Source organism: Rhinolophus sinicus, chromosome 16, assembly GCF_057876585.1.
Source record: "Rhinolophus sinicus isolate RSI-liver-muscle chromosome 16, RSI-T2T, whole genome shotgun sequence".
Classification (NCBI taxonomy): Eukaryota; Metazoa; Chordata; class Mammalia; order Chiroptera; family Rhinolophidae; genus Rhinolophus; species Rhinolophus sinicus.
This window is the reverse complement of record NC_142516.1, coordinates 10,512,202-10,537,365: the sequence shown is the minus strand read 5'-3', so window position 1 is coordinate 10,537,365 and position 25,164 is coordinate 10,512,202. Positions and strand designations below refer to the sequence as shown.

General features: G+C 48.5%; 1 long non-coding RNA gene across 4 annotated transcripts in view; it reads right to left on the bottom strand.

Moving 5' to 3' along the window:
- LOC109446014 (uncharacterized) overlaps positions 1-25,164 on the bottom strand; it is a 56,786-nt gene that overhangs the window by 24,326 nt on the left and 7,296 nt on the right. For 2 of the 4 annotated variants that reach the window (XR_016019182.1, XR_012495929.2), the window contains exons 2-6: positions 23,280-23,495; positions 10,305-10,523; positions 7,500-7,612; positions 3,742-3,919; positions 3,020-3,091 (exon numbers count right to left, since the gene is read on the bottom strand). This is a non-coding gene — a long non-coding RNA (uncharacterized LOC109446014). Of the gene's footprint in view, positions 1-3,019; positions 3,092-3,741; positions 3,920-7,499; positions 7,613-10,304; positions 10,524-23,279; positions 23,496-24,181; positions 24,288-25,164 lie in introns of those variants that run through there. The other 2 variants (XR_016019183.1, XR_016019184.1) reach the window with 2 other exon arrangements.

Genomic DNA, 25,164 nt, shown 5'->3' with positions numbered 1-25,164 from the left:
CGTGCTAGAAAGTGAGCCACCAGGAGCAAGGGTAATGGCTCAGATCACTTCTCATCCGTCGGGGGCATAATAAAATCCAGGTGGTTGATCCTCGGTGACATGGTGACATGGTGAATCTGGGCCTAAAGTTCTTGGCTCCAGTCTGGGCTCTGCCACTAACTTTCCCTGGGACTTAGGGCATATCACTTTCCCGCCTGATGCTGTAATAGTTCCCTTTGGGGCTGCATGTGGGAAACTGTTTTGAGAACCAGAGTCAAGAATAGCTGATGCAGCCACTCTCGCAAAGTCTGGCAGTTCCTCAAAAAGTTAAACAGAGTTACCATATGACTCAGTTATTGTCTATCCTGCTAGGCATAGACAAAGGAGAAATGAACACGTATGTCCACACAAAAACTTGTACACAAATGTTCATAGCATCATTATTTGTAGTAACCCCAAAGTGAAAGTAACCCAAACGTCCATCCGCTGATGAATGCATAAACAAAATGTCCTTACAATAGTAGGATATTATTCAGCCATGAAAAAGAATCAAGTACTGACACGCTAAGTGAAGGAAGCCAGGCACAAAAGGCCATATATCTGTATGATTCCATTTACATGAAATGTCCAGAAAAAGCAAATCCACAGAGACAGAAAGTACATTAGTGGTTGCCTGGGGCAGGGGAAATTGGGAGAGTGATTGCTAATGGGTACAGGGTTTCTTTTGGGGTGATGTAAATGTTCTGGAAATAATGGTGATGGGTGCACAATCTTGCAAATATACTTAAAACCACTGAATTACACTCTTTAAAAGAGAGAATTTCATGGTATGAGAATCAAAAAAAAAAAAAAAAAAAGAATAGCTAGCAGTTACTTGCTGCTTACTCCTCCAAGCTCTGTGCTAAATTCCTCCTGTTGAATATTCCCTTATTTAATCCTCCTCACAACAACCCTAAAGGGAAGAAACCCCATTACCCCTATTTTGTAGGTGAGGTACCTGAGGCAGAGGGAGGTTCAATCACCACAGTGCTACGCGCATGAGAGGTCAGTGTGGACTGCACGTGCCTCCTCAGAGACCCCATGGCACTTCGTACAACTTTTTCGTGTGACCGGTCTCACTGTAGGCCCCAGTAGGCCATGGGGGCCTGGGGAGCAGATGTCTTATCTACTGACTCCCTGCTCCAGGCCTGACTCATAAACATTTATTGAATGGACAGAAAATTGTGCTATCTTTGCCCTCTCGGCTGGTTTGCAGAGAAATTGACTTTTCACAAAAGCACAGCATCCGCTGTGAAATCTTAAGGCTGCCAGATGCCGCTTCACACTCACCCTGAGGTTGCTGAATCGAGAGGCAAGCACCACCTCAAATCGAGACAAAATGCATTTGTGGTTTTGAAGGAAAGTCGTTAGAAGACAAAGTCTGTCTCTCAAGGCCAAGGTTGCTCCATTCCGTTTACTTAAAGTAGAGAGAAGACAATCCCTGCCCCAAGGAGTCTGGGCCGCTTGCAGGAAGGAGTGCTTTTTGCTGAGTATCCCCCACTAACGGCAGGAGAGAGCGGGCAGGAGATGGTGGGAGCCAAAGCAAACAGTCTGAAGTCAGAGATAATGGGAGAAGGTAGGAGGAATGGGAACAGGAGGTTTGGAGGCCAGGCAGGAAACAGGTCTGAAAGGAAGGGTGGGAAGGCAGGAAGCTTTCCAAGCTTTTATGAAAAGATGGCACTCCCCAGTTTGGGGGGAGGTCCTGGAGGAGCCTGGTTTGAGAGAGGACTGAGCAGAATGAGAACCACAGCCAGCGGCCTAGACGCCTCCCCCAGCCTTCTCCTGGGCCTCCCCCACTGCAGCCGTGCCCCTCCCTGTCTTCCTGCATTTGAGCCCAAGGGATCCTTCTAACACAGAGACTGCCTCACCTTCCACTGCCCAAAATCCTTCCATGGCACCCATTGCCTACAGTTTGGAGAACCATCTAGACCAGGCATTCCAGACTTCTGCGTCCACATGCTGGCCCCAGCCCTCCGTGTCCTTTCAGCCTTCATTCCCTCCTCCCTCTGTGGCACCTCCCTGGGATCTAATGCACCAAACTTCTTGCTCTTCCGTAAATGAACTCTGCCTTTCCTGGTGTTTGTCTGTTCTTTTTCACAGATATGTCTTGCCTCCTCAAATAGTTCCTTGAGGGATGATTTTCTCCTCTTCTTTGAATCTCCCTCAGTGTTCTAGCCTCGTGCTGACAGTGGACCAGATCTCAGTAATTGCCAGAACTAATCAACTAGCCAGAACGGTGGAGAAGAGGATTCTGGACAACTGACCTGTCTCATCAGCTCTTACGTAGCTTGCTGTCTTAGGATGGGCTCCCATGAAGCAGATTCTGAGAAAGGACTGGGGGCCAAACAGCCCATCTGGGAGGTGACCACTAATTTAGGGAACTTTCATGAGCAGGTACCATTGCAAGCAATGGGGTCTCCATTCCTCTGGGGACTTCTGGGAAATGGGGTGCAACACCACTTAGAGTTGTTCCACTCTGAGGGACAAGGACGCCGGGGTATTTACCTGTCACCTCCCATTGCTCATGGCAGAGGGCAATTCCGGGGGTGTTTCCTCCTGGCACCTGAGGCCTACTCCGATCTGGGCTGATAGAAGGCCCACAGCCCAAGAGTCACAGCGGCTTGCAGCAGGACCCCACGGGCAGGTTCGCAAGGAATGGAAGGGGCGGGGGAGGGGCAGCAGTAGGGGCTGCTAAGCTTGTCAGTCTTGTCTCCAAAAGTGGGCACCACTCTGCCAGCCTCTGTGCCTTTGCTCGTGCTGTTCCCATCCCCAAGTGTCCTCTTCCAGGCCCCTTCTCCACCAGCGGGTGAACTCCTATGCCCCCTTCATGGCACAGCCAAGTGGTCTCTCTCTGCGAGGCTTCTCCTAGCTCCTCCCAGGGGAGTCAGTGCCTCTCCCCTCCCGGCTTCCCCACCACCCACTCTCTCTTATCACTGTGTGCAGTAGTTGCCACAGCACTGACTCTGTTATTACCATGTACAGTAATGGCCTGTGGTCTCACCTGCCTGCCCCTCTGGACTGGGAGCTCCGTGAGGGTAGGGTCTCCATCAGGGTCATCTGTGTCTCTAGCACCCTGCAGGGAGAAGGTGTCCAGTGAGTGAATAATTGAATGAATAAGCAAGAATATCAAATATTTATTGAGTGCTTACTATGTGCAGGACTCTGACCTAAATTCCTTAAGTGTGATGACTTATTTAATCTACACAGCCACTTACAAGGAGGTGCTACCATTGTCGCCAACTTCCCGGAGGAGGCGTCTAGAGCAGAGGACTTGAGGGGCCTGCCCGAGGCCCCACAGCTCTCAGCGGCCGAGTGAGGAATGATTGAGAGGACTCTCCTGGGTCCCTAAGGAACTTCACACCCTCCACCAGCAAGGTGAGCAAGGTGAGAATGGGAGACCGGCGGCTGGCCCAGGGCTCCTCAGTGCTGCCTTGGGTGAGGAAAAGGTCTGCTGGGAGGATGGTGAGACAGGCAAACAAATGGGCCTGCAGATAGGGGTCTGGGGCCTGCCCTCTTGAGAGCCAGGAAACCTGAGCAGGTCTTGGATAAGTGAGTTTTGGAGGAACTGAGTGTCGGTCCCGTGAGGAGCAGCCTGGGTCAGGGTGTGAGGGGTGTCAGGTCACAGAGCTGCTGGGAAGGCAGTCAAGACAGCAGACTTCCAGCAACACAGCCCCCTACAGGTTTCTAAGCTGTTTCTTATCCATGAGCCCATGTTCTCCTCACCTTGCCCCAACCCTGGTGACACGGGAAGTTAGAGGTCAGATAAGTCTGCCCAAGGTCACAACCAGAGCTGCGACTTCAGCTGGTGTGTCTTATCCCGAATGCAGTGCTCTTTCCACTCTCTTAGTTCTCAGTCCAGTTAAGATGGACTCTGCAGCTCAAATCTTGCTTTCCTCGAGGGCTGGGGGGAGAGTGTAAGGAAGAAAGAGGGCCAACATTAAGTCAGGCTCCAGTATGTACCAGAAAAATCTCATTCCATCCACATCACAGCCTTATGAGAAAAGGGCCATTACTCTTTCAAAGTTGAACAAACTGAGGCCCAGAGAGGTTAAGAACCTCAGCCAAAGAGACACAGCAAGCAGTTGGAGAGCTAGGATGGGGACCCAGTTTGATCAGGCCTCAAAGCATAAACTCTAGCAGGTAGATAGGAGAAAAGGGCACTGGAGGGATTGCCAAGTTGCATTCGGCAACTGCACTTGATCTATTGATCTATATGCAGTTCATACCCAGAGATCCCACACACCACAGAACAGGAGACAGGTTGCCTAAGAGACCTGCAACTCAGACAGTTCACCCTACAGCAGGCATGCGGCACTTAGCCAAGGTTATGAGTAAGAGGAGGACGCCCGTTGCTCCTGTGGCCAAAGGCAGCTGAACAGACTGGCCACAAACATAATGGTCCCTAAGGATGGTGCTTAAGGGATACAAAGGCTCTGTGTAGCTCCCCCTGGGGGTTAGGGATGGGCAGAGATGCACAGAGGCATGTCAGAGGAGGAGAGACAATTTTGTTAGCCACTGAAATCCTGACTGTTTCATGAAATTTTATTTGGCCTCTGGGGAAAGAATTAGCTGTGATCCAACAAGGGCAAAAGCACAGATGCAGGGGGGAAAAAAACAACAACAAACTTGTCTCTTAAAATGCGAAGGCTTGAAGGCGCTTTCCGGAGACTGCACTGAGATAAATTCAATAGTAAAAGAGATGTCCATTCAGAAAGGGCGAACATTTCACGGGAATCACAGGGCAGGTTTAGGGAACATGTTTCTCTAAGTAATAGGAGAGTGAGCTTGCGGTGACTGTTCAAGTTAGCTGTTAAGGAGAGCTTGAATTCTCATTACATTAGAAAGGCTTAGAATTAATAGGGAATTCACCATGTAGTTAGTATGGAATGCACATAACAAATGCTGAAGTTTCATACAAATTTGAAAATTAAAGAGCAAAGGTTACAATTGTGTTTTGTCTTCCCAGAGTTTTTCAAACACACTTTCGTTTTATCACAACATATGCATAACCTTAATATGACAGAAGAGTGGCCAGTAATACACTTTTTATTTTTAAAAACAGCTTTTTTTTTTTTTTGAGCTGGAACTCATACCATACAGTTCACCCATTTAAAGTGTACAATTCACTAGTTGTTAGTATATTCACGGAGTTGTGCAACCATCACCACTATCTAATTTCAGAACATTTTCAAAAATAAACCCTGTACCCATTAGCAGTCATTCCAAATTCCTTCTTTCCCCAGCCCCTGGCAACCAGTAATCTACTTTCTGTCTCTATGGATTTACCTATTTTTGACATCTCATATAAATGGAATCATACAATATGTGGTGTTATGGGTTGAATTGTGTCCCATCAAAATTTATATGTTGAAGTCCTAACCCCTAGGACCTCAGAAAGTAACCTGATTTGGAAATAGAATAATTGCAGATGTAATTAGTTAAGATAACATCATAGGAGGGGTGTGGCTAATCCAATAGGACTAGTGTCCTTATACAAAGAGGAAATTTGGACACAGGGAGAAAGCCATGTGAAGATAAAGGCAAAGATGGGCAATGCTTCTACAAGCCAAGGAACACCAAAGCTTGCTAGCAAACCACCAGAAACCAGGCAAAAGTCATAGAACCTTCTCTCTCACAGCCTTCAGAAGAAAGCAATATTACTGACACTTTGATCTTGGACGTCTGGCCTCTGGAACTGTGAGACAATAAATTCCTGTTATTTAAGCCACCTAGTTTGTGATACTTTGCTATAGCAGCTCTAGCAAACTAATACACATGGTATTTTATGACTGGCTTTTTTCACTTAGCATAATGTTTTCAAAGTGCATCCATGTTGTAGCATGTGTCAGAAGGTCATTCCGTTTTATGACCAAATAATACTCTATTGCATGGATTCTACTTTATGGGCATTTCATTTATGCATGCATCAGTTGATGGACATTTGGATTTCATTTGCTATTATGAAAAATGCTGCTATGAACATTTGTGTACAAACTTTTATGTGGACACATGTTTTCATTTCTCTTGGGTATATACCTATATTTAATTATTTTTCACAGGTATGGAAACTGAGGCCCTGCTGGGTGATTTGCCCTAAGTTACCAGTAAGAACGTGGAAGCACTGTCTCTCTAACCTAGATCTGTTTGATTTCAAATTCAGAGGGTTTTCAGCCGTATTAGGCTACTCCCCCTCACGCTCGTGCCAATTTGTTCACACATACACACATCAGCACCCACACAACAAATACCTCTTTGAGCCCACTGCCTTGCCCAGAGTGCAGAAGTTCAGCAAAGGCAATCAAACAGAAGTGGCACGATGCTGAGGGAGATAAATGAGACTTCCAAGGAATAAATAAGTCAGAACATTGATTTGAATATTACCAAGGGATAGACCGAAAACATTTAAAGGCATATAAAGAGGTTAGTGAAGAGCAAATGGCTGAAACTTAGCCTTCAGCAGTAGGCACACAACTTTTATTGATTGCGACGAGATTTCTGGAAACGAATGCACTTTACCAGAAGAGAACAGTATGCAAGGATGTTTATGTGGAGAGAGCTGCAGTTGAAATCCGTTTGGGGCTCTGCTCTAACCATGCTGGCTGTTCCTCACTGAGGACGGAGAGCTTACATAAGCAAAGTTGCTTATGGTCGGGGTTAGTGCAGGAAGATTTGATTTCACCGTTTCTGTGAGTGAGCAGGATCAGAAGCTATTCTGAGCGGCCGCAAAGGAAAAGCGCCAGAAATCATAAATAAAGAAGTCAAGCGTGTCCTGTGGCCATATCAAATGTGACATTCCTGAAGAATGTGTGAACATGGTATCTTTCAAGCTGCTGATTCTCTAAAATATATGTATATATAAAATACCTTAGTTCCCAGCAACAATAGCACTCACTAGAGTTAAAACCGAACATAAGGCAAAGTAATTTGGGACATAAAGGAAACAGTAGCATTTATAGAATTTCGAGATTCAGCCATTCATTTAACAAATATTTTAGACACTCTCTTTGCCTGTCTTTCTGTCCCCACTGCTCTCTAGTCCCTCACCCAGCTTCATTTTTTTTTTTTTTTTTTACTTTTCTATTGTTCCCTGAACATATAAGTGTATTATTTACTTGCTTATTGCCTGTGATGGTTAATCTTATGTATCAACTTGACTGGGCCTCAGGGGTGCCTAGATATTTGGTCAAACATCATTCTGGGTGTGTCTATGAGAGGTTTTCTCCTGCCCTCAGAATGGAACTTACACCACTGGCTCTCCTCGTTTTCAGGTCTTTGGACTCAGGCTTGAACTATATTCCTGGTTTTCCTGGGTCTCCAGTCTGCCAAATACAGACCTTGGAACTTCTTAGCCTCCATAAGGCATGAGCCAATTCCTTATAATAAGTCCCTAGATATAAGTAGAGATATATCCTATTGGCTCTGTTTTCTGGAGAACCCTAATACATTGCCCATCTCCCCTACCGGAGTGGAAGCTGTCTTACCTCACTTCCAGGTGATCATCTCTCTGGTTTTCCTTTTGCCTCTTCCCAATCCATTTTCCAGAAACTGGGTATGTCATTCCCCTGCTTAAAGTCTTCAAGGTTTCCTGTGGGAACTAGAGGGTCATATAGTGAGAGAGGTCCCCGATCCCCGTTCTTGAGGACCTGACGTCAGATAGCCACAGGTGGACACTCTTTCTGACCCCCTCTCTGACTTTGGTGGTTCGACTTTTCTCCAGATGGTCTCATGTCTCCGGGCTGATCATTGCTTCCTTGGGTGAGGCATCCCTTGTCAATCCTGGAGCCCCTGTCGCCCTGCTGTACCACACTCCCTCTTTCCTCCTCACTTCCCTCTAAGAAGGTAGGATTTACACGGGCTCAGGCTCACAGATCAGCCCTGTCCCCAAAGCCTGGTAATGAGCTCAAGCATGTACTCGGCTCACTTGCTGGCACACTCTAAGTGTTCAAAGACTGGTAGCACTAATATCACATTTAGGGGATGAACAGAGAAGGAGGAAGCAGGGTCAGGGAACAGGAAGCAGCATGGGGTGGCCTCACCCCTTAAGTCTGCAGGGAGAAAAGATGCCACGGAACAGCCTCTCAGGATACCCACAAGACAGCATGCTATTTAGGGGAGAGCTCCAGCCTGAGACTTAGGAGACCAGGGTGCTTGTTTCCTTTCTGCCTTGGAATCCCTGTGTGACTGTGGGCTAGCCGCTACCCCTCTCTGGACTCCACTTCCTCATCCATATATTGACGAATGTGAGCTAGCAAGCTTCAACGGCCTTTCCCTGAGGCTGAGTTGGAGTCTTGAGACATTAGCAAAGCAAGGGCAGAGACACCACTTCAAGGTCATGCCAAGCAGTGTGGGAGAAGAAAAGCATAATCCCTGGATTTGCATCCAGTTGCACCCCTTACTAGACTCAATGTCTTGGGGCAAGTGCCTTAATTTCCCAAGTGTAATTTCCCTCATTTGCAAAATAAGATATTAATGCTTATCTCGCAGAGTTGTCAGGATTGAAATAAATAAGAAAATATATGTACTGTTTTCTAGAGCACTCAACATATACCAATTAAAAAAAAAGCTAATTCCTGTCCCCTGATTTTATTTCTCTCTGTTTAGTACACACATTTTAGGTGTTAGTCTAAACCATGTTCCCCTTTTCTCTGAGAAGGTACAGCAGCCATATTAACACTACATAACACTGTTCCCTTGGCCATAGTTGATTGGACCAGAGGTGGTCACCTGACCCAAACTGGGCCAATCAGATTGAATTTAGAATTGGGACAGAGACACCGGTCAGACTCTGCTGGGTGCTTGAGTCAGCAAGTTGTGCATTTGAGAGTCAAGTTTGCTTGAGGAAAGAAAGGGAGAAAAGAAAGGAGAATGGGAGGGAGAGAGGGAAAGTAGGAGGGAAGAAGGAAGAAAGGACTCTTTCCTCATTGACTTCCTTTGGTCATCTACTAACCGAGGTGTTGGTCACCCTTCCTGAGACACATTCCTGAACTGTCCACACTGAAGGCAGGTGACATCCTGACTGATGTCACCATACCACAGCAGAGTCCTTCATGTAGTCCCCCCCTACCAGGGTCCCCTCTAGGGAAGAGAGGATTCGGGGGCAGACAAGAGGAAGGACCCTGCTGAGATATGCTGACATTGGCCAGGAATCCTCTCTTCCTGTGGGGCCAGGAATCGCAGGCAGACCTCAGAGATATTGATGCTTCAGTTCCAGACACTGCAATACAGTGAGTATCACAATACAGTGAGTCATAATCGTTTTTGCTGGTGGAGAGTCTTGATTTCAATATGTAAAAAATTCAACATTTGTGAGGCTCAATAAGGCAGGCGCAATAAAAGGAAGCATGCCTGTTAATGGCGGGGTGTGTGTGTGGCTGCATTAAGGAGTAAGAGATGACTCAGGTGGTTCCTACTGAAGTTCCTGTGACACCAAGGAACACAAAAATCTAAGCCACCCGACTATGTTCTTTGGAGACAGGAATGGTGTGCAGGGCGAGGGACACCTTCAGGGTCCAGCGCTGGTCTAGTGTCCAGGCTATGGGGTGCCATCTGCCAAAGCCGTTCTCTGTTCTAGGGCCCCTCCACTGGTTTCTCCATCTCGACCATCCTGCTCCTTTCCTGCCCACTAATGTCTCCCTCCTACCTTCTTCCCACCTCTTGGCTGCCGCTGCCACTTCTTATTTATTCTTGGCTTCGCTTACTGCCTCCTCTCTGTGTCTCTTGGCTTCTGCCCTTGCAAAAACAGAGCCCTGCCTCTCTCCAGAGGCTTACTCTCAAACCCTCAGAGAGAGCCTATGTTGGCTCCCTTGGTCCCTGTTATCTGAGCTGGTTACTGGTGTCCTGCCGTGCAGCCTCTGAAGCTGCTGGCCCACCTGTACGGTGGCTGCCTTTGTGTCAGCTGCACACCTTAATCCAGTATGCAAGGGGTGGGTTATACAGGTGGCTTTATTCTAGAAGGGGCTGTGGGCATGGTAGCCCTCAGAGCATAATACATCTTTCTTCAATATAGATGGGGAAAGAGCAAATCAAATGAGATTGTGGCGGTGGACATGCTTTGAAAAGTATAATGGGCTGTGCTGGCACAAAATATTAATTATTGATAACACCAACAAGGCCATGTCACTATTTGTGGAAGTTTTGCTTCCCTAGAATTCGTTGGCCAAGGGCAGTGGTTCCCAACAGCCATGGTCTTTGATTCCCAAACCCTCTCCAGGGAAGTTTCTGGGACACCAACCTCCCTCTGCTTCCTCCCATTAGTGCTTCATCTGGACATCTCCACACCTGCTTACCTGCATCACCGAGGCTGCTCTGGTCGCTCCGGGCTCTCCCTGCAGGCTCACAGATATCCTGTCGGCTCCCAAAGGGTTCCCAGGTGCTTTCACTTTAGAGCTACTTCCATAGGGAACTCAGCCGCGGAACCAGCTTCCTCTTATTTTCAGCCCTGCCCCCAGTGAGTTGGGGGAAGGGGAATGTGGCTGTCTCAGCCCCCTAGCTCACATATTCCAGCCCTTTGGAGAGAAGGAATCTCTGTCAAGATCCAAATTCCAGAGAAGGGACTCAGACTGAGTCAGCGCAGGTCACACACAGGTCCACACTGGGACAATCAGCTATAGTCAAAGACCACATTGCACAAACATGGCTGCCCTGAACCTACCTCTGTAAACAGGGCAAGGGTGGAGGGGATGATCATGAGCCAGCAGACCCCACTAATGGTGCTGACTGCAGGTCCTCCTTCACACCAAGGAAACGGGCACACGTCAGAGTGCTGCTCTCTGCCGCCAAATCTCTCCCAAACACTGGAGCCAGTGACGCAGGCTGGCATCCAGTCACCTTGATGCTTTGCCTCCTTGTGGAGCTTCCTGACTGCCTCAGGGCCTCAGAAACAGTATTTTCCTCTGTCCCCTTTTTCACGTTAGCATTTCCCTTTATGCCCCCAATTTCTTTCACTTGTTTTGAAATCCAAGGGATGACGGTTGGATGGGGCCCAGCTTCTCAGACAGTCAGCTGTGGTATCCCTGAGTTCCCAGCTAACACCCAGCTTAGGCCCCTCTTCTCCTACTTCCTGCTATATTCTTTTTTCTATTCTTTTTTGGTAATAACTTTAATGAGATATAATTCATATACCATACAATTCACTCATTTAAAATGTACAATTGAATGTTTTTTAGTGTATTCAGTGATGAAAACATCACTACAATCAATTTTCAACATATCCCCCAAAACCCCATTATGTCACTCCCTTTCCCCTCCCCCCTAGCTATAGGCAACCCCTAATCTACATTCTGTCTCTATTTGCCTATGCTGGCCATTTCACATCAATGGAATCGTACAATATATGGTCTTTCGTGACTGGCTTCCTTCACTTAAGATTTTCAAGGTTCATCTATTAATATGTTGTAGCAGGTATCAACACTTTATTCCCTCTTATGGTGGAATATTCCATTGTGCGGATGTACATTTTATTTATCCATTCATTAGTTGATGGACATTTGGGTTGTTTCTGCTTTTTGGCGATTACAAATGATGTTGTTATGAAGATTCATTTACAAGTTTTTGTGTGGACACATGTTTTCATTTCTCTTGAGTATATAGCTAGGAGTGGAATTGCTGGGTCATATACAGGCATACCTTGTTTTATTGTACTTCACTTTATTGCAATTCATAGATGTTGCCTTTTTTACAAATCGCAGGCAAGACCCTCCACTAGCCATAAAATGACAACTTCTTTTATCGGAGTGGTTTGGAACAGAACCTGCCGTATCTCCAAGGGACGCCTGTAGCAGTAGCTCTGTGTTCACTTTTTAAGGACCTGCTAGACCAGAGTAGGTCGTACCATTTTACATTCCCACCAGCAGGGCATGAGGGCTCCAAGTTCTCCACATCCTCGCCAACACTTACTATTTGTCTTCCTGATTATCACCCTGAGAAGTTTAGTGGCTATCCTCGAAGACCCTGCTCAGAGGCCACTTCATCCACGATTCCTTCCTTCCTCCCCGGCCTCTCTCCTTGGAACTCCCTCACTACCCATAATCATTCCATGTAATGGGGCATCTTTATAACTCAAATGACGCCATGGAAGGGCCGCATGCTGGGGCCAGAGTCAGAACCAGTTCCCTCCGGCACGTGGTATGATTTGAAAAGAGATTAAAGAAAGCCTTAGCAATGGCAGCTCTCAAAAGCTGTTGTCACAGGTGAAAGTTGCCATTAGAGCTGCTCCTCTGGGACGAGGGGCTGGCCCTGAGCTTATTCAGGCCTTGGTTAGTTTGTAAAACAAAATTCACTTAACTCCATGTTAGAGGTTTTTTTGTGTTTTTGTCTTAATTTTGTATACCTGGCATTCATTCCCCATTGTTCTGAAAACAACACTCTGTTTTTGTGTTTGTTCCTTAAACTATTCTTCACCTTCTCTTAGTCTATTTGGTATAAGTGGGCCTGACCCCAGTTCTCAGATCCAGAGGTAATGGCCCACAGTTTGGCCAATCATAATGAGTGGTTCAGGGTGGTCACATGACCCAATCTGGGCCAATGATAATCAGCCCTGGGATCTTTTGTAGATGAGCCAATGAATTAGCAGAAACACTTGTCTGTAGAGGGAAATAAAAAGAAGCAAATATGCAGAGAAAAAGCAGAAATGGGAGATTATGTGGCCTCAGAGAGAGAAAGAAATGGAATCAGAGGCAGCCTTTACATTCCTGTGATTTCTGGTTATACTTCCTGCAGTGGATTCTATGACATTCCCCTTGTTTTGTAATATACCCCATTTATAGTTGAAATCCTTTATTAGTCAAAATTCATTCAATTTGACATGGCAGAAGCTCAAATCAAATTAGCTTAAACAAGCAAAGGGGGATTTCTGGACTCACATAATTGGGAAACTCAAGGGACAAGTCCAGGTATGGTGGGATTTAGGACCTCAAATGTCATCACTAAGAAGCTGTCTTTTTCTTTGTGTTGGCTTCATTCTTAGGTAGATTTTCCTATGCAGCAGAAAACATGGCCCCCAGCAACTGCAGGCTGTATAGAAACCCCTGAAAGACAGCACCTCCTTCCCAATAAATAGTTCAGTAAAGTCAGAAACATTCCCATCAGACTCAGGATCTGCTACTGCTGGTCCCAGATTGTTACTTTCAATCTAATGGGGATGAGGGTGGGAGGTAGAGACAAAGACGAAAGAAGCACATCCCATTTATTTAGTATCTACCAATGTGGGGTCACTGTTAGCCTATTCACCTGTAATGAAGCCCATTCACAACCTCAACTGACAGCCTTCAAGGCCGAGCCAAGAGGGACAAGCCTTTTGAAAGAACACTCCTTTCTGTGTTTGAGCCCTTCCTGGGCTTGAGTGTGCAAAGATGGGCAGGATTAGGGATAGGGCCTGAGAAAGCTGACTTGTTCTTCTTAGGACAGTAAGAGGAATTTGGTGGGGTAGATGATGATGACGATAACGATAATAGCTAACATTATTAACCCTCTGCTAAGCGCTTCCCATGGCTTTATGAAATCCTCACCACCAGGCCTATTATCTTCAAATTTATTATGCTCATTTACAGATGAAATTGAGGTTCAGAGAGGTTAGGCAACTCCTAAGATCACACAGCTGATAAGATGCAGAGCCAAGACCACCTGGAAGCAGAACTCCTGCACTTAACTACTGCACTATTTTGCCTCTCAAGGAAGAGAGCTGCAAAGACGACGACAGAAAAGAACCAGAACCAGGGCAAGGCTGGGGAACTGTGTGAGGTAAAGGGGCCCATGAAAACTTCCCAGGGGTAGGTGGACCAAAGGCCTTTTAAGAACAAGACTGTCCAATGTACATTTGAAGTTGGTTGAATTGTAGCACTTGAAACCCTCACTCTGACTTCCCCAAATCTCCCTCCGCTTGCCTTTACACAAATACCTTCTGGGGTGGGTTTCTAGTGGAAACAGCAGAAGGTGCCGGCTGCATTCCATGTCTCAGTCAGAGCCATGTAAAAACAAAACAGCAGGCCTGGGTCAGCCACCCAATCCAGATGCTAAACGAATTTAGCAGAAGCCGCAGCTCTGATGCAGAGGGGAGTGTGAAAATGCAAACCATTCCAGAACTCTCCAAAGTATTGGGGATAGCTTTGCATTTCCACAGGGTGTGGAATATGGATTTAAACTGATATTTTTGGAATCATAAGAGACGGGAGGCCCCAGCTGACAAATGGGTTACACACAGACGGCAAACTGAGACTGAGAAAGGCCCCAAACCCTGAGAATATCAGCTCCCCATGCTTTCAGCCTTGGGCTGGGGTTTAAAGATCAACACTCTAATTTATGTTTGGCATAGGGTGGGCTGATGACATTTATGAGAAAGACCAGGGCGGGGCTTGGAGTCCTTGGGTCTCAGTCTCTGACTCAGAGCATAAACTCTCTTGTCAGAACTGGGCATGAAGATAGACGCAAATGAACTTCTAAGGCAGAGTGGACTGACTTTGCTGCTTTAGGTGGGGAGGGTCCCAGGGCCTGGCCTGTGGCTACGTCTGCCGATGGGCCTCAACTGGCTCCTGCTCTAAGGAGAGAAGAAGAGAAGGGCAGAGCGCCAGGCTGCACTTGGCCAGGGACTCCGGAGAGGGAATGAGACCAGGCTGGTAAACTCTGATGAGGGGAAAGTCTGGAACGCTGGGCCCGGAGCGGGAGGGCAGCGTTGGCCTGGGGGCCCCCGAGCAACCGCCAAAGCCAGAGCAGGGGAGCAGGAAGCAGGGAGGTCAACTTGTCCCGCTGCCCACCTGGGCAGACTCAAGGCCATAAGTCTTCCCGGAGCCGCTGAGAGATGCATCTTGTCAGCCGGAGGATGGCCAGGAGCTGGCGGCTGCAGGGCTCCTGGCAACTTCTTGCAGCTTTTCCTCCCGCTCCTAAATGTTAGCTTTTTCAAGACTCCTTGTTCCTCGCTGCCATTTCTCCTCCTCTCTGCTTTAGCTCCAAGGCTGGCAGCATCACCTCCAGCCAGATGACGCCCAGATTTCCATCTCCTGAGAGACCCCGCCTTCACATCATCATCCCCTGGATGGTCGCAGACCCCTCAAATTCAGAAGCCCTCATCTGAACCCCTCTCTGCAGCCCTAGGCATGGGGTCTCCTTTCTTTACCTCTTCCTTTCCTTAACCCCCACCCAAGAGAGAGCTGGGCCTCGGGGCTCAGGTGCCCCGATGGAGCCACATCTGCCCATGGGTGGGTGCTGGGAGGAATCTGATCCCACCCTGCGTGTCTCCATGTGTCACGTGGATGCTCTCTCTTCCTTTTCCATCCAATGTGTGCTCTCCCTCTGCTACCTTTCACCCACACGGCAATGGTGGTGAGGGCCAGAGGCTGGAAGGTCATTCATGAGGCCCTGCTGCTTCAGGCCTGTCCCACGTGGGTGACGTCCCGCTTAAGGTGATGGCAGCCTGAGATTTGGGTTTGGCCTGGGAGGGAACGGCCTCCTTGGGCCTCAAACTGACCTAGGGAGGGCTCAGCATTGGGTTGGGGGCACAAGCCCAGCCAACAACTCAGTGACCCTGAGTTTCCTATGTAGATATGGCTCCCCCAGACCTTGCAGGCAGGGTGAGTGGAGAGATAGGTGTCGGAGCTTCCTGGGTCCCTCTGCCTAATACATTGAACACAGCCTCATTCCAGCCTTGTTTCTCAACATCTTTCCCCTTCCAATCCCATCCCCTTTTGGTGTTGCCTTTGTAAAAAGCTTCCTAAGGACTTCAGCTCATTGGACCACAGTTATGGCCCAGTTTTATTTTTCTAATAATGGCTATGAACCCCTCCACCAGTTAGGAGTCATGTGCCTTTGACAGCACAGTGGTCGTTTCCATGTTCAGACACTTTGGGTTATAAAAGTTGTCTCATTCTGGTTAAGAGCTGGTCATTTTAAAACTTCAGGCTCAGATTTAACTCTACACTTTCTCCTTATCCACAAGGTAAGCTAAACTGGGAGCTCTAGGGCCTTAGAGTGTGTGTGTGTGTGTGTGTGTGTGTGTGTGTGTGTGTGTGTGTTATGGAGTGCCAGGGAGGGCAGGGTGGTCTCTCTGTTACACACATACCCCTTCTCTGGGTTCACTCCTAGGGCTGGGGTTAGAGAAGAAGAAAGAGGGAAACAGCTGTCCCTCCAGTGACACCTGGCCAGGCTGTGGTTCCCCTTTGGTGAGTCACAAGTGTGCTGGACTGAGCTCAAAGCCTATGGGTCTGGGGTAGTGGGTGGAGGCCCCAGAGGACCCACTGACCAAGGTCTTAATTCCAGGCTCCTCCTCCAGGCACTGGTGGTCCCTCCTCAGACAAAGCTACACCTTCCAGTTACCCTTCAGCTGGTACCTTTGCCACATCTCTCCAGTGCTGAGACTGTCCCGGCTGAGAGGGTAGCAGCGAGATTGCAGCCTCCACCCTCTCCCACCCCTACAGACTCCTCCTCTTAGCCTTGGTGCCTCCAAGAACCAGAACCCAAAGGGCCTTCCCCTGAGGCTGAGCCACCATGTCCCACTCTGGTTCCTCTGGGGCAGGTGGCAGCCCATGGCTAAGCAGACATCCAAGCAGGGAATGATGTGTCAGTCTCCCCTTCTTGCAGTCACCCCCAAACTTTACATGTAGTTTTCTTGGGCTCCCATTTCTCAGCTTTGGGGTGGGAACCACCACAGGCCCCTCCCCTCTTCTGCAGGGTCTTAATGGGTGGGGCACACATTTTTACGATTGTTTTCTCCAGCCTCTGATGCTATCCACACAAAAACCCACCAAATCTGTTTGGCCTCTCAGCCACTTGAGGCAGAGTCCCAGGGTGGTCCTCTCCTAGTGACCCTGCCCTGGGGACCTCTGGAACAATGATTGCTACCAGGGCCTCCCACTGTGCCGTTATACCTGCCTGTCAACGCCATCTTCCCAGATGCCAGGCCAGGAACCCAGGAGCCCGGAGGCTCTCTAGTTGTCTTCCCCTTGTTCCCTGGCCCTCTGTGTGGAGGGTGAATCAGTGGGAGGGACAGTGCAATGATCAATTAGTGATGTCTGCCATGAGCCCACGGGTGGCAGTGCTGCAAGGTTTCTGCCACCCTGTTCTAGTTGTACCAAACTGTCCACTTTTTCCCACCTGGAGTCCACCCGGGCCTCTCCTTCCATCCCTTCTCCCTGGCCCAAATACCAGGCTATTGCCACCATAAACTCGTCCCCAGATTTGCCACGTCTTTTCACATGCCATCACCCCCGGCAAGACTCCCTTCTACGTGTCCTCCATCTGTCAAGCTTCTCCCCACTCTTCCATCCTTCTGTTTAATTGGGGCGACCCTGTACCTTAGTTTGCCCAGGTTTACACTGTGGTCTCAGTACAATTGTTCATAGCACTCTTTTCATTACATACATGCCCCAGTTTGGACTTTGAATCATACACTCACCCTGATTCTAGCATGCAAGATGTGAAAGGTGCTTATGTGCTTTGTAGGTCTGTCTTGCCAGTGTCCAGCCCAGTATCTGGCACAAACAGGGATGCTGGAGTAGAGTGGAATTTAACTGGTGGGGAGAAAGAGAGAGAGCAGATGGAAAGGTGAGAGGTGGAGAGACCTGTGTCCACTGGTATTTGAGCGCGGGCCCCTGGGACCCAAGTGGAACAGTGAGTAACTGCATTAGAGAAAAGCCAGGCTTCCCATCAGCCTGCAGTCAGGTCTCCAAGGGGAAGCGCTGAGAAAGACACCATGGTGGGAGACTAAAAAACTGACTGAGGCCCAGATCCTGCTAGCACAACTGTGTCATCGGAAAGTAAGAGATCTAAAAATACAGCCGACAAACAAAGAGGAAGTGGGCCCAGCCAGGGCGGCTGAGGCGCTTGCCTGCTCCCCTTGGCACTGGCCGCCGTGGGTCCTGGCCAGGGTGCTGGAGCCACCCGGTCGTCACACTGGCTGTGCTCCCTGCTCAGAATATCCTACCTTCCCTGGACTCTTCCCCTATTGAACCCCTCTTCCTGAAGGACTTCTAGAAAGCTTTCTCTAACTTGTCACCCCTTCCCCCAACCTAGATAGATTAGTTCTTCCTGTTACACTCACTCGCTCTGAGCTCCCCTCCACAGCTCTGTCACTAGATCATTACTTATGTGATCATCTGCCTAACTTCTACCAAACCCCCTCACACGACTTTGACTGGAGAGGCTGACAGCAGGGGCTAGAGATCAGGTGCTTGGACTCAGATTCCAGCTCAATCCTTTGCACAGGCTGTGTGACTTTGGACACGTTTTTGCACCTCTCTATGCGTCATCTGTAAAGTCTTCCCTCACCTGTGAAATGCAGACAGTTCCAGCACCAGCCTTGCAGGGTCGTTTGAGGGTAATGTGCTCTGAAGCACATCGAGCGTACACAACCTTTCCTAACATGTCATAAGTCCCCTTATTATGGCTTTCAGTGCCCTAGTACTCCAGGGCAGGGTTGAACTGATATTTTGACCCACCCTGTACCACCTCTCAAAGAGCCTGGCCCGTTCAATAAACAACTATCAAATGAATGCATTTTTATTTATGTACTACCTGGTTCCAAAAAGAGACTTGAGGCCACCCAATGACAGATGTCTTGAGAGTTTTGCAAATTTTAAAGTACTCTTAAAATGTTAGTTGTTTCTCCATGACACTGCCAGCCCGGGTCTCTCCCTTGGATAGCTCTGTCTCCTAATGATGGGTCTGCTACAGACTGGTATACGCCCACTGGGACTGGGGGCTCCCTGCCTCCCGGAGTGTCTGTCTCTGGTTATATGAAAATTCTGTGTCCCATGGAATGGAACCAAAACGTGCCTCAGGAACTTCTGGCTGCTGGTCCCAGCTCTGCCCTCAAGGCCTCAGCCCTCCTTGGCCCAGGAATACCTCCGAGAGATTTGCGGATGGAGAAGCTGGCAATTTCTGGCTTATGTATGGGGTGGCGGGAGTGGGAGTGAGGGGCCAGGGCAGACGTCTGCCTGGCTGCCTGGGGAGGTGCCCAGGTATCCCTGCCCAGGCCTCTGAGGAAGGCTGGGGGTGTGAGGACAGCGGAGCTGTGTTTTAGTTAAATGGATGCTCTTGGAATCCCAGGGAGCCTGAATAATTGACAGTGTGGTCAGCAGCTGACCGCTGACTTCCAAGCATGGTGGAAATCAATCTGGTCAACATTTACTGCCCCAGCGGCGGGAGGCCTGGGGGTCAGAGGTGAGCAATGCTGCCCCATCCTGAGTCCTACTCCAGCAGTGCCCCCAAGTCTGGCAGACCCACCTGTAGGCTCAGTCCTGCCCTTCTCCAAGCCTGTTTCCTTCTCCATGGGGCTAGGGATCTGCTCCTCACAGGCGGGTGGACCGGGAAACTGCTGTGTAAATCAGAGTGAGGGTGCACAGAGTGGGCGGAGGGGGAAGATGATGGGTCCGATTTGGGATGTGTTTGAGTCTGAAGGGTCCACAGCATAGCCTGGTGGAGAAGAACCAGCCAGTGGGTAATTGGGTCTGGAGCTGATGGGAGGGGGAAATTTGGGAGTCCTCAGCCATAAGTGGTCCGTGAGGCCAAAGGAGTGGATAGGACTGTCCAGGGTGAGTGCAGAGGGAGGGGAAGAGCCAGCACAGGCCCCAGGAGGCCACCGACATTTAAGGAACGGCTATGGGCCCAGTAAGACAAGACCATGAAGAACAGTGAGGGTCAAGGTCAGAATGTGGAAAGCTGCCCAGAGGTCAGGGAGGATCAGGACTGAAAAAGGTCCATCTGCTGGTCTAGCCACAGGGGGGCTTATCAGAGACCCCGGTGAGGACAACTTTCGGAGAGTCACTGGGTGGGGTTGGAGAGCGTGATCTTCCTGTTAGCAGTGTCTGTAGAAGGAGGGGCACAAGAGGAGCTTTAAGGGTACCGGTATATTCGCTCACATAGATGACACCCTGGATGGAGCTCTAGGATTTAGACGTAGGTCAGCCACTATTTGTAAAAGTCCTAATATTTAGTCTGATAGCTAAGCCTTTTTCAACCTAGTCCCTGCTATCTTCTACTCCTATAACTGTCATCCAGAAAACTCCTATTCACCCTCGAAAGCCCACTTCAAATATCACCTCCCAGCCCAGGCAGTTCCTGACATCTCCCCACAAAGAGTTAATCTTTCTCCCTGTACCCTGTACATTCTTTCTTCTTTTTGCATGTATTTGTTCATTCACAGAGGTTGGTTGCACACCTACTATGTGCAGGCTCTGTGCAGACCCTGGATTCAGTAGGAACAAATTCAGACAGAGACAAACTCCATTTCCAACTAGCTGAAGCAAAAAGGGGGAAACTCTAGGAGGCAATGAATAACCAAGTTGCCAGGGTCGCAGCTGGACCTTGGGCTAGGATACAACCAGCTCCCTCTCCTCCTCTCCCCTTCTCTTTTCTCTCTTCCTCTCTTCTCCTCTGTCTCATTGTCTCTGTCTGTTTGTCACTGTTTCTCTTTAGCGTCCTTCTCTTACTCAAATTGGCTTCCCCTGCTTTACGGAAAATATGAAGCTCCAGAGTCCCCACCAGGGAAAATATAGCTGGGGTCCCCTCCCCCAAGTTCCAGTTTAAAAAATATAACTGGTGGGTCTGGCTTAGGTCAGACACCCACCTCTCCTTAACAGTAGCTGAAGCTGGTGTGACAAGATGGCAACTCCTGCTGGGACCATCTACCTCTACAGAGTGGAGAGAGAAACTGGCCCTAAAAAGAAGTAGGGGGGCGGCTGGGTGGCTCAGTTGGTTAGAGTGCGAGCTCTTAACAACAAGGTTGCCAGTTTGATTCCCACATGGGCCAGTGAGCTGCGCCCTCCACAACTAGATTGAAGGACAATGACTTGGAGCTGATGGGTTCTGGAGAAACACACTGTTCCCCAATAAAAATTTTTTTTAAAAAAAGGCCAAGAATATACCAAGTCCTTTAAGAAAAAAAAAAAAAAGAAGTAGGGAACTCTTTCCAGAAGGAACGGTGTGGGAGGATGGGTTGCTCTCAAACCAGTAAGGGTCTCATCAGGCAAAGGGGCCCATCTTGTGAGGAAGGAATCCTGGTACCTACTGTCTGGATTCCACAGTCCAAAGGGAGCTTTACTTTTTTGGTGCCCGGGACCCCTGTGACATAAAGTGAAGATATGGACCTCATCTCCCAATAATGGTTTTAAATGCATAAAACAAAATACACAGAAAGCCAATTATGTTAGTTCTGTACATAACCCTCTTCAGGACTTTGATTGTTGAAGTGTGGAAAGATAGGATAATTAGAGGTTTGCTCAGAAATCTGGAGGGAAGAGATGAGAACCTGGGCCTTTCCCTTGAGGGTGGAAGTTGTTTAGAGCTGTGTGGGGTCTGTGTTGGCCCTGGGTGAAGCTGGCAGCAAAGCAAATCCTGGCGGCAGTGGGTTGGTGGCCCAGGTTCAATACCGAGGCTACCTTAGGCAGGCTTCTTGGCTGCTGTTAGTAAAGACTGACTCTGATTAACCTAAAGAAGTTGTTTGGCAAAGCCTCAGGTGGCACACACAATTGACGAAGGACTGGAGAAACAGGCTTGACGGGAACCCAGAGAGTTAAGGCCCAGCCAAGGTACCACGTTGGGGGCTGCCACTTGCCAGCTGGTCACAGGGGCCCCTGCTGGCACCTCTGACCATGGAAATGGTGCGTCACACATCAATAGGTGCCATTCTGCTGCTAACTGACCCTGTGCCTCCGTGTCATTCAAGATTCAGAGTCCTGAAGGGTGAGTCCAACTGGCCACGCTTTAGGCCACATGTCTATATTCTAGCTGCTGGGGGTACGGATATCTGCCCCATCCAGCTTTTGTGGTGGGAGGTTGGGGTCCTTTCACCATCTTGGGATCCCCCAGATAGTTACTGGTTAACCAAAGTGGCAAATGTCTGCTATGGCTAGTTCTGAAGGTGTGTGTGTGTGTGCGTGTGTCAGGTGTGTGTGTAAGGTGTGTGTGTGCATGTGTGAACTGAGAAGCTAGGTCATCTCTCCAGTGCTGTTGAAAGCCAGTCCTGTGGTGGTCTGAAGTGACATGTAACCCTGGGGAGAGGGGCTCTCCCAAAAAGGAAATGCTGCTGGGTCCCAGGCAGAGGGCCTTTCAGGAACTGAAACAGGCCTTCCAGTTTCTTCTCTGCAACCCTTTAGAAGCAAGGGTTGCTGACCACTTTTGGAATGAGTTAACAAGGGTCCCAGGAGTCTTGGACTTATCATGGGGTGGGGTCTCTCTAGAGAGAAGTAAATGTACTTGATCAATGGGAGAGGGGCTCAAAAAACAAATTCTTATTCTGAACCTCAAACTGGGGACATCAGCTACCTGTGTCTGCTCCTGCCCTCCCCGCCCCCCACTAGACTGAGCTTCACAGGGCAGGTCTCCCATCTCACTCATCTCTGTCCATGCAGGTTCTAGCCCAGGGCCCGGCACTGAGACCTGGCCAGCAATTCACCAGTCTGTCTCTTTCTCCTCCTGGGCACACAGCCAGGCTACATTTCCCAACCTCCTTTGTAGTTAGCTATGGAATGTGACTTAAGATGGGCTGATGGAATATGGACAGAAGTGACATGGGCCACTTCCAAGCCTGACCTAAAAAAAACCTCCATAAAATCTGCAATCCTCTGAATTTTCCCCCATCTAGTTGAAAGCAGATAATTCTGAGTCTACAGGGGAGGGTGTAGCCACAGGAAACAGGGGGCCTGGGTCCCTGAATCACCATGTGGAAGGCCCGCCCACCAGCCAGGAACACCTGCCATGTGAGCAAGAAAGACAACTCCATTGTGCCACTAAGACTGGGGCCTATTACAGCAGCTAGAGCCCATAATATGCTTGGAAAAAGGTTGCTGAACCAAGTTGTTCTGTGACCCTGGGCAAAGCACTGCCCTGTCCTGGGCCTCAGATTCCTCAACTATATGAGAAGGTTGGACCGGGTCACCTCAAGGGACACTTTCTTCTGGGGAAAGGGAGGAATTTAGACACACACACATACACGCACACACTCCTGCACTGGGGCCTGCTCTGTAAGGACAACCTCTGGAATGCCTTTCTGGATACTGTTTCTTTCAAGCACCCAAATGAAGACAACGTTCCGGAACCTTGTTTCTAACAGACGTCAGTGTAACAAAAACACATGCTATAGACCAGTAAAATGTGACGACCAACTCTAGTGATCAAATGTGTTTGTTTATCTGTATTTTTATAGCTTCCTGGATAATAAAAGAAAGTGCATTCTAATCGGATGCTTTTGTAAGTCAGCGTGCAGAGCCTCCACACTCCTTTCCATGCACAGGCGGCAGTGCAGGGAGAGAGGAAGCGGCTGTGCCTGCTCTTATTACCTTGTCATCCCGTGGGATTAAATGGCCATTCTTGTCGAGGTTTTTTCCACGTCCTCTAGGACTGGCGGGAGGGGGAGTGCAGCGAGAAGGGAGGAACAGCAGAAGTTGTTAGCGGTGAGTTCTTCCTAGGCTCTCCGAGGTCTTCCTTCCCTTTCTGTACGGGGACAGTGGTACCAGAGAAGCTGCAGTGTGGGGCTGGGGCTTGGTCACGCAGGCCTGTGGATTATAACAACAGCTCACACTTATGCACCAGGCACTGACCTAAATGCTTTGCATGTACTAACTCGTTGAAACCTCACGATAACCTTTTTATTCGCGGGGGCCACTCTACAAATAGGGAAACTGAGACACAGAGAGGTTGGGAAGTTGCCCAAGGTCACAGCCAGTGATAGGCAAGTTGGTGTTCTCCCCTAGCCAGCTTCGGCTCCAGAGCTGCCTCTTTAGGTTGGGAGAAAGATTCTTTTTTTTTTTCTGTCTACAAGAGACTCACTTTATTTTTTATTTATTTATTTTTTTAATTAAAGTTTATTGGGGTGACAATTGTTAGTAAAGTTACATAGATTTCAGGTATACAATTCCATATTACATCATCTATAAATCCCATTGTGTGTTCACCACCCAGAGTCAGTTCTCCTTCCATCACCATATATTTGATCCCCCTTACCCTCATCTCCCACCCCCCACCCCCCTTACCCTCTGGTAACCACTAAACTACTGTCTGTGTCTATGAGTTTTTGTTTCTCATTTGTTTGTCTTGTTCTTTTGTTGTTTTTGGTTCATATACCACATATCAGTGAAATCATATGGTTCTCTGCTTTTTCTGTCTGACTTATTTCGCTTAGCATTATATTCTCAAGAGCCATCCATGTTGTCACAAATGGTCCTATTTCATCTTTTCTTACCGCCGAATAGTATTCCATGGTGTGTATATACCACAACTTCTTTATCCATTCATCTATCGAAGGACATTTTGGTTGTTTCCATATCTTGGCCACCGTAAACAAAGCTGCAATGAACATTGGAGCACACGTGTCTTTATGGATAAATGTTTTCAGATTTTTTGGGTAGATACCTAGGAGTGGGATTGCTGGGTCATATGGTAATTCTATTTTTAAGTTTTTGAGGAACCTCCACACTGCCTGGGAGAAAGATTTTTGATGCTTAACCTAAAAGCCACCAAAGCAGAGGAAAGGAGGAGGAAAGTAAACACAGACTCTAAAGCAGTGGCTCTCCACTGGGGTGATTTGTGCCCCCCCCCCCCCCCCGGACATTAGGCAATGTCTGAAGACATTTTTGGTTGTCACAAGTGGGGAGGACATGCCACCTGCATCCAGGGGATAGAGACCAGGGCTGTTAATCATCCTACAATGCACAGGACAGCCTCCCACCCCACTCCACTCCAAGAAAGAATTACCCAGCTCAAAATGTCAATAGCACCAAGGTTGAGAAACCCTGCTCTGAAGTCAGATAGGCCTGGGCCTCTGCCATTTCCCAGCTGTGTGGCCCCAGGCAACTGACAACCCCTCTCTGAGCATCAATATTTTTAAGAGAACAATAGGTATGCAATAATGAGACAAAGCCTGACACGTGCGAAATGCTCAATAATTACCAACTATTGTTGTTTTCATCTAATTCTTCCCACATTTCTCACCCTGCCCCAGGCCCTGTGGCATTTCTTGACCAAGAAACAGAAGCGGGCCCTCCCAGGAAGACTGGGAGAGCATGAGTCTGTGTTCCCTGGCTCACTCCTGGCTGTGCCGTCTTCAGCTCCTCTAATTACTTATTTAAAGGCTATCGATTCCTTGGCTGCTGCTGCTGGGAGGCCTCACAGAATTGCATGTCTCACAAATAGCAGAAGCGCCTGGGCCTGGCGACTGGGGCTGCA